The sequence below is a fragment of the Tachyglossus aculeatus genome, chromosome 12, assembly GCF_015852505.1.
Source record: "Tachyglossus aculeatus isolate mTacAcu1 chromosome 12, mTacAcu1.pri, whole genome shotgun sequence".
Classification (NCBI taxonomy): domain Eukaryota; kingdom Metazoa; phylum Chordata; class Mammalia; order Monotremata; family Tachyglossidae; genus Tachyglossus; species Tachyglossus aculeatus.
The window spans coordinates 24,864,505-24,874,362 of NC_052077.1; positions in this window are offsets into that span (position 1 = coordinate 24,864,505).

Sequence of the window (9,858 nt, forward strand, 5' to 3'; positions counted from 1 at the left end):
CCTCAGTTACCTCAACTGTAAAATGGGGATGAAGACTGTGAACCCCACCGTGGGACAACCTGATCGCTTTGTAACCACCCCAGCGCTTAGAACAGTGCTTTGCACATAGTAAGGGCTTAACAAATACCATTATTATTATTGTAATCTCCCCAGCTCTTAGAACACTGCTTTGCACATAGTAAGCGCTTAACAAATACCATTATTATCATTATTATTGTAATCTCCCCAGCGCTTAGAACAGTGCTTTGCACATAGTAAGCGCTTAACAAATGCCATTATTATTATTATGTTTGGTTTTGTTCTTTGTCTCCCCCTTTTAGACTGTGAGCCCACTGTTGGGTAGGGACTGTATATGGTGCCAACTTGTGCTTCCCAAGCGCTTAGTCCAGTGCTCTGCACACAGTAAGCGCTCAATAAATACGATTGATTATTATTGTAATCTCCCCAGCGCTTAGAACAGTGCTTTGCACATAGTAAGCGCTTAACAACTGCCATTATTATTATTATGTTTGGTTTTGTTCTCAGTCTCCCCCTTTTAGACTGTGAGCCCACTGTTGGGTAGGGACTGTCTCTATATGGTGCCAACTTGTGCTTCCCAAGCGCTTAGTCCAGTGCTCTGCACACAGTAAGCACTCAATAAATACGATTGATTGATTATTATTGCAATCTCCCCAGCGCTTAGAACAGTGCTTTGCACATAGTAAGCGCTTAACAACTGCCGTTATTATTATTATGTTTGGTTTTGTTCTCTGTCTCCCCCTTTTAGACTGTGAGCCCACTGTTGGATAGGGACTGTCTCTATATGGTGCCAACTTGTGCTTCCCAAGCGCTTAGTCCAGTGCTCTGCACACAGTAAGTGCTCAATAAATACGATTGATTGATTATTATTGCAATCTCCCCAGCGCTTAGAACAGTGCTTTGCACATAGTAAGCGCTTAACAAATGCCATTATTATTATTATGATGTTTGGTTTTGTTCTCTGTCTCCCCGTTTTAGACTGTGAGCCCACTGTTGGGTAGGGACTGTCCCTATATGTTGCCAACTTGTGCTTCCCAAGCGCTTAGTCCAGTGCTCTGCACACAGTAAGCGCTCAATAAATACGATTGATTGATTATTATTGTAATCTCCCCAGCGCTTAGAACGGTGCTTTGCACATAGTAAGCGGTTAACAAATACCATTATTATTATTATTGTACTCTCCCCAGCGCTTAGAACAGTGCTTTGCACATAGTAAGGGCTTAACAAATACCATTATTATCATTATTATTGTAATCTCCCCAGCGCTTAGAACAGTGCTTTGCACATAGTAAGCGCTTAACAAATGCCATTATTATTATTATTATGTTTGGTTTTGTTCTCTGTCTGCCCCTTTTAGACTGTGAGCCCACTGTTGGGTAGGGACTGTCTCCATATGTTGCCACCATGTGCTTCCCAAGCGCTTAGTCCAGTGCTCTGCACACAGTAAGTGCTCAATAAATACGATTGATTATTATTATTGTAATCTCCCCAGCGCTTAGAACAGTGCTTTGCACATAGTAAGCGCTTAACAACTGTCATTATTATTATTATGTTTAGTTTTGTTCAGTGTCTCCCCCTTTTAGACTGTGAGCCCACTGTTGGGTAGGGACTGTATATGGTGCCAACTTGCGCTTCCCAAGCGCTTAGTCCAGTGCTCTGCACACAGTAAGCGCTCAATAAATACGATTGATTGATTATTATTGCAATCTCCCCAGCGCTTAGAACAGCGCTTTGCACATAGTAAGCGCTTAACAAATGCCGTTATTATCATTATGTTTGGCTTTGTTCTCTGTCTCCCCCTTTTAGACTGTGAGCCCACTGTTGGGTAGGGACTGTATATGGTGCCAACTTGTGCTTCCCAAGCGCTTAGTCCAGTGCTCTGCACACAGTAAGCGCTCAATAAATACGATTGATTGATTATTATTGCAATCTCCCCAGCGCTTAGAACAGTGCTTTGCACATAGTAAGCGCTTAACAAATGCCGTTATTATCATTATGTTTGGCTTTGTTCTCTGTCTCCCCCTTTTAGACTGTGAGCCCACTGTTGGGTAGGGGCTGTATATGGTGCCAACTTGCGCTTCCCAAGCGCTTAGTCCAGTGCTCTGCACACAGTAAGCGCTCGATAAATACGATTGATTGATTGATTGATTGGAGGGAGGGCATTCCAGGCCAGGGGAAGGACGTAGGCCGGGGGTCGACGGCGGGACAGGGGAGAACGAGGCCCAGTGAGGAGGTGAGCAAGAGGGGGAGGGTTGGGCTGGAGAAGGAGAGAAGGGAAGGGAGGTAGGAGCGGGCGAGGGGATGGAGAGCATTGAGGCCGAGAGTGAGGAGTTTTTGGCTTGATTCTAGGGGGTCCCCGGGCGGTGTGGTTACCCACCCAACGGGACCAGGGGTTCCCGGTTGTCCAGCGGCGTCCGGAGGCGGCAGGGCTCAGCGCCCTTCTCCGGCCGCGGTCCTGGTCCCCGCCCCGGCCGACGCGTTTCCATGGAGACCAACTATGACACTGGGATGCCGTCACAGGCCCCCCCGTCGCCTAGGAGACGGACCGGCTCCCCCCTCCCACACCCCGCCGCTGTCGTCGCCTTCGGAGCGCGAAAGGGGAAGGCGGGGAGGAAAGGAGGAGAGGGAAATTAGGAGAAAGGACTAGCCGTGAAATGAGGAGGAAAGAGGAGGAAGCCAGAGCGAAAGAAGCAGCACAGTCAGAGGGGGTGGGTTCTAATCCCAACTCCGCCAATTGTCATCTGTGGGACTTTGGGCAAGTCACTTCAATCAATCAATCAATCCTATTTATTGAGCGCTTACTGTGTGCAGAGCGCTGGACTAAGCGCTTGGGAAGTCCAAGTTGGCAACCTAGAGAGGCAGTCCCTACCCAACAGTGGGCTCACAGTCTAGAAGGGGGAGACAGAGAACAAAACCATCATCATCATCAATCGTATTTATTGAGCGCTTACTGTGTGCAGAGCGCTGGACTAAGCGCTTGGGAAGTCCAAGTTGGCAACATAGAGAGACAGCCCCCACCCAACAGTGGGCTCACAGTCTAGAAGGGGGAGACAGAGAACAAAGCCATCATCATCATCATCATCAATCGTATTTATTGAGCGCTTACTGTGTGCAGAGCGCTGGACTAAGCGCTTGGGAAGTCCAAGTTGGCAACCTAGAGAGACAGTCCCTACCCAACAGTGGGCTCACAGTCTAGAAGGGGGAGACAGAGAACAAAGCCATCATCATCATCATCATCAATCGTATTTATTGAGCGCTTACTGTGTGCAGAGCGCTGGACTAAGCGCCTGGGAAGTCCAAGTTGGCAACATAGAGAGACAGTCCCTACCCAACAGTGGGCTCACAGTCTAGAAAGGGGAGACAGAGAACAAAACCATCATCATCGGCTCCGCCACTTGTCAGCTGTGTGACTTTGGGCAAGTCACTTAACTTCTCCGTGCCTCAGTTACCTCAGCTGTAAAATGGGGATTAAGATTGTGAGCCCCCTGTGGGACAACCTGATCACCTTGTAACCTCTCCAGCGCTTAGAACAGTGCTTTGCACATAGTAAGCACTTAATAAATGCCATTATTATTATTATTATCATCATCAATCGTATTTATTGAGCGCTTACTGTATGGAGAGCGCTGGACTAAGCGCTTGGGAAGTCCAAGTTGGCAACATATAGAGACAGTCCCTACCCAACAGTGGGCTCACAGTCTAAAAGGGGGAGATGGAGAACAAAACCAAACATACTAACAAAATAAAATAAATAGAATAGATATGTACAAGTAAAATAAATAAATAAATAAATGCATAGAGTAATATGTACAAACATATATACATATATACAGGTGCTGTGGGGAAGCGAAGGAGGTAATTTGGGGGGGATGGAGAGGGGGGGCGAGGGGGAGAGGAAGGAAGGGGCTCAGTCTGGGAAGGCCTCCTGGAAAAATATGGAATGCTTCACGAATTTGCATGTCATCCTTACGCAGGGATGCACTCACGTCTCCGGGCCTCAGTTACCTGATCTGGAAAATGGGGATTAATAATAATAATGGCATTTATTAAGCGCTTACTATGTGCAAAGCTCTGGGGAGGATACAAGGTTGTCCCATGTGAGGCTCACAGTCTTAATCCCCATTTTACAGATGAGGGAACTGAGGCACAGAGAAGTGAAGTGGCTTGCCCAAAGTCACACGGCTGACAAGTGGCAGAGTTGGGATTTGAACCCATGACCTCTGACTCCCAAGCCCGGGCTCTTTCCACCGAGCCACAGTGCTTCTCCTGTGGGGCAACCTCATTACCTTGTAACCTCCCCTGCGCTTAGAACTGCGCTTTGCACATAGGAAGCACTTAACAAATATCAAAATTATCATTACTATTGTTATCCCGGCCACGCCACTTCATTCATTCAATCATATTTATTGAGTGCTTACTGTGTGCAGAGCACTGGACTAAGTGCTTGGGAAGTACAAATTGGCAACAGATAGAGATGGTCCCGACCCAACAAAGGGCCCACAGTCTAGAAGGGGGAGACAGACAACAAGACAAAACAGTTGTCATCTGTGGACAAGTCACTTAACTCCTCTCTGCCTCAGTTCCCTTATCTGTAAAATGGGGATGAAGACTGTGAGCCCCACTTGGAACCACCTGATTATCTTGTATTTTCCCCGGTGCTTAAAACAGTGCTTGGCACATAGTAGGCACTTAATAAATACCATCATTACGTTATTATTTTTTGTGGAGAGAGCAAGGGCCTGGAAGTAAGGTCACAGGTTGATTCATTCATTCATTCAATCGTATTTATTGAGTGCTTACTGTGTGCAAAGCACTGTACTAAGCGCTTGGAAAGTACAATTCAGCAATGGAGACAATCCCTGCCCACAATGAGCTCACAGTCTAGAAGGGGGGAGACATCATTTGCAGCAAAATAAGTAAACAGGAATCAATAGCATCAATATAAATAAATATAATTTTAGATGTGTACCCATCTTTAATAAAATTAATAGAATTATAATTGTGTACATATAGACACACAAGTGCTGTGGGATGGGGAGGAGGGTAGAGCAGAGGGACGGAGTGGGGATAATGGGGGTGGGGAGCAGAGGAAAAGGGGGGCTTAGTCCGGGAAGGACTAAGGAGGAGGTGAGCTCTCAGGAGGGCTTTGAAGGGGGGAAGTGTTCTAATTTGGTGGATTTGAGGAGGGAGGGCATTCCTGGCCGGAGGTAGGGCGTAGGCCAGGGGTCGACGGCAGAACAGGTGAGAAAGAGGCCCAGTGAGAAAGTTAGCAGCAAAGGAGCAGAGTGTGCGGGCTGGGCTGTAGAAGGAGGGAATGGAGGTGAAGTAGGAGGGGGCAAGGTGATGGAGAGCTTTGAAGCCAATAATGAGGAGTTTTTGCTTGCTACCATCTCCCCCACTTCTCTGCTACATGACCTTGGGCAAATCACCTTACTACTCTGGGCCTCAGTTACCTCATCTGTAAAAAGGGGATTGAGACTGTTTTCGACAAGTAGGGTGCAAAATAGGTTAACTCGGTGTAAATCGGCCACAGGGTTCTTGTACCCAGGGTGGTGACGCAGATAGGAAAAATGACTGAGAGACATGAGTTCAGATAGAGCAGTAAAGAAGGAAAGTGGCTACCTGCCCGTTCGCCTCCCGGGAGAGGTACGTCTTACAAGCAGCCCGGATCCCATTCTCACTGTGTCTTTTATTGAGTTACAGCAACATGGGAGCGGAGCATTTAGGAATTTCAGGAATCCGATTAGGACCGACAGGATGTTACAAATTCTCATTATTCTCCGTTCTCACTGCCTTGTGCAGGTTGTTGTTATCTGCCCTATGGCCTTGCATAGATACTTGTTACTTGTTACTGGCCTCGAAGACATCTGTTGCTGAGCCTTGCATAAAATACAAAAAGGAGTTGTTCTCTCGGCCTGCACAAAATGGAGGGTTACTGTCAGCATACACGAAATGGAGTCAGTCATGTCAAGTCCGCTAGTGGACAACAGAGACTGTGAGCCCCATGTGGGACAGGGACTGTGTCCAACCCAACTTGCTTGTATCCACCCCAGCGCTTAGTACAATGCCTGGCACATAGTAAAGGCTTAACAAATACCAGAATTATTATTATTATTAGGTGTTGGTGGCACGAGAAAAAAAGCGGCAAGGAAAGGATTGATGTTTCTGTCTGTCTCCTTCTGGAAGCTAGAACTAGAGGAAGAACCGTTTCATTTTAGTTAAGATATCTTGAAATCGTTTGCTCCACCTGCGAAGCCTCACTGTAAGGCAACAAACCCATATTAAAATCAACAAGGTTCAACAATCTTTGAATTATTTTAATTGGAAAAGGCCATGATTTGGTAGCAGTATATAAGAATTTATGACTTTTTTAATGGTATTTGTTAAGCACGTATTATGTGTCAGATACTGTACTAAACGCTGGGGTAGATAAAGCTAGTCCAAGAGGAAACAGTCCCTGGCTCACATGGGGCTCATCGTCTTAATCCCTATTTTACAGATGAGGTAACTGGCACAGAGAAGTGAAGTGACTTGCCCAAAGTCACACAGCTGACAAGAATCAGAGCTGGGATTAGAACCCAGGTCTTCTGACTCCCAAGTGTCTAGATAAGTGCTCAATAAATATGGTTGATGTTTGCCTCGATTTGGTTCCTTAAATAGTGTAAAGTGTCAGAGAAGAACAAAGCTATAGTAGAATTCCCAGCAGGGGACAAGTTCTGCCCCGTTCCAACCCAATTATACTCAGTGTGATTTCTTCTTGGGAAATAATAATAATAATAATGGCATTTATTAAATGCTTACTATGTCCAAAGCACTGTTCTAAGCTCTGGGGAGGTTACAAGATGATCAGGTTGTCCCACGGGGGACTCATGGTCTTAATCCCCATTTTACAGATGAGGTAACTGAAGCACAGAGAAGGAAATCATCCACAGCAAAGATGTGGTGCATACACACTCGGGAAATCAATCAACGGTATTAATTTAGTGCTTACTGTTTGTAGAACACTGTATTAGGAGCTTGGAACATTATTCCTCCTTTATTAAATGTCTGAGGAATGGAATGGGAGTAGCAACAGAAGAGGCTTACTGCATTTAAGCCTAGGGCCTTGGGTTTAGGGGGGCCGCTGTCGAACTGCCCCAAATTATGCGGCTACTTGACCTGACCAACATAGCCAGTACTTGGGCCATTATTACTATTTTTTTTTAGTGGCATTTGTTCACAGTTACTATTCAATAGTATTTATTAAACACTTACGTGTGCAGAGCACCGTACTAAGCAATTGGGAAAGCACTATACAACAATAAGTGGTGACATTCCCTGCTCACAACAAGCTCACAGTCTAGAGCGGGGGAGACAGACATCAATACAAATAAATAAAATTACAGATATGAACATAAGTGCTGTGGGGCTGGGCCAGGGTAGGGGGAGAGCAAAAGGAACAAGTTAGGGTGATGCAGAAGGGAGTGGGAGGTGATGCAGAAGGGAGTGGGGAAAAGTGGGAAGCCCCCTTGGAGGAGATGTGCCTTCAATAAGGTTTTGAAGAGGAGGAGAGTAATTGTCAGATTTGAGGAGGGGACGCCAGAGGCAGGATGTGGACAAAGGGTCAACCACAAGACAGGTGAGATCAAGGCACAGTGCGAAGGTTAGCATTAGAAGAGTGAAGTAAGTGGGCTGGGTTGTAGAGGAGAGAGGCTAGGTGAGGTAGAAGGGGGCAAGGTGATGGTGTGCTTTAAAGCCAATGGTGAGGAGTTTTTGTTTGATATGGAGGTGGATAGGGAACCACTATTTGCCAGACACTGTTCTAAATACTGGGGTAGATACAAGCCAATCAGTTTGGACACAGTCCATGTCCCACATCGGGCTCACAGACTTGATTCTCATTTTTCAGATGAGGTAACTGAGGCACAGAGAAGTCAAGTGACTTGCCCAAGGTCACACAGCAGACAAGTGACAGAGCTAGGATTAGAACCCAGGTCTTTCTGACTCCCAGCCCTGTGCTCTATCCAGTAGCCTGTACTGCTTCACTGTTCCTCTCAAAAGGGCTGCTTGCCAGCATGTCTGATTTTTAAAGGGGACACTGCCCTTTAAACTCTAGGGGAAGGTTTTTGCATGTCTCTTGGAGTTGACCCAAGGGCATTCTGGGGCTGTTCCTTTAAAATCTCAGCAGCCTCAATCACCATTCATCTCAATTAGCCCACTCTTTGGGATAGTGTTTAATAAAAACAGGTGTTACCACCCTGCCCCTTTATTCATCTAAGTGTCTTCAGGAGGAATATTGTTGATTTGGATGTTGGGGGAAGTCATTAACAGAAAGGGGAAACTTGGATTTGTAGTTTAAAAATGTAATTTGGGAATAAGGTGTGGAGAGTCAGAAGTCTCAGGAACAGAGGTGAGAAGTGTATGTGTGTGTGTCTGTGTGCGTGTGTTTATTCATAGAGTGCCGCCATGACTTCGGTGGGGACGGTGGGAAACTCACCTTTAATCCATTTTGAAAATATTGTGAGGACACTTTTTTCCAAGAATTTTCTCCTTCATATTCTAACCTCATGATGGAAAATTACTTGGCTGACATTCCAGGAAAAAAATGCATATGAATCGGTAAATACACTATGTATTTTTTTTTCTGTGCTAAATAATGGCAGGGTGCTCTGCTTGAATGAATGAGAAGTTGAACTGAAGTTCTGTCATCTGTCATTTTTGTATTCCCTGGGGAATTTCACATCTGCACATGAATTTACATAGTCATTCATCTAACTATTGTTGAGATTTATGAACGTTCCCATTCATCATCCATAATAGACAATGTTTTAATCACCATTGGAATTGGTACATATGTAACGGAAAACACTGGGTAACACTTAACCTTTTCTAGAAGTACCTTGTCTTTCTTTTGTTGGGTGATAGTGGTGATGCACAGGCTGTATTTTGAATGTACTTCAATGGACCTAACCTTAGAAAAATAGTTAATCAATCAATTTGATTTTTTTTTTTGGTATTTGTTAAGTGCTTACTATGTGCCAAGCACTGTTCTAAGCGCTGGGGTAGATACAAGGTAATCAGGTTGCCCCACATGGGGCTCGCAGTCTTAATTACCATTTTATAGATGAGGTAACTGAAGCCCAGAGAAGTTAAGTGACTTGCCCAAAGTTACATAGCTGCAGAGCACTTGGGGGAGTACAATTGATTTAGTAGACATGACTCCTGCCCTCAAGGAGATTACAGTCTAGAGGAAGAGTTTAAAATTTACAACCTCTTCCTGATTCAGGGATCCTCCCTTCACCCTTCGATGCTCTTTTGGGCATGGCTATCTGGCTCCTTTAGTGATGTGTGGGAAAGAACCAACAAGGAAGAATGATCAAGAAGTGATAACCTTAAAGGCAACAGTAATACAATGCTAACTTAACGGACCTGGCTACACAATTTCTGGAGATATACATCAACCCTTCGCAAATGCAGGCATGGAATGTGGTGACTTTTGAGCATGGTCATTGCGGAGAAGTCTAATAGAGATAATAGTAGTTATTGTAGTGCGAACGCTGGGGATCTGGGATCAAAGATCTCGTCTACTGTTGCCTCTCCTAGCTATGCTACTCCCTTCTTCCTTGAGAGAGTGGGGACAGTGCCATTCTCTGACAATCAAGCCCACAGGTTTGCTGCAGATACCAGAAAGCATACCTGCTAATCTTAGTTCTTGGCACTGAAGAGAGGGGATGTCAGCTATATGGCAGTTATTAGGAACTATTCACCCTGCTCAGGAACACAACTGGAGTGTTTCCAGTACTTTACAAGTCTCAGCTATGAGAGAGAGACTCAAGCAGAAGCATATCCAGAGAAGAAGCG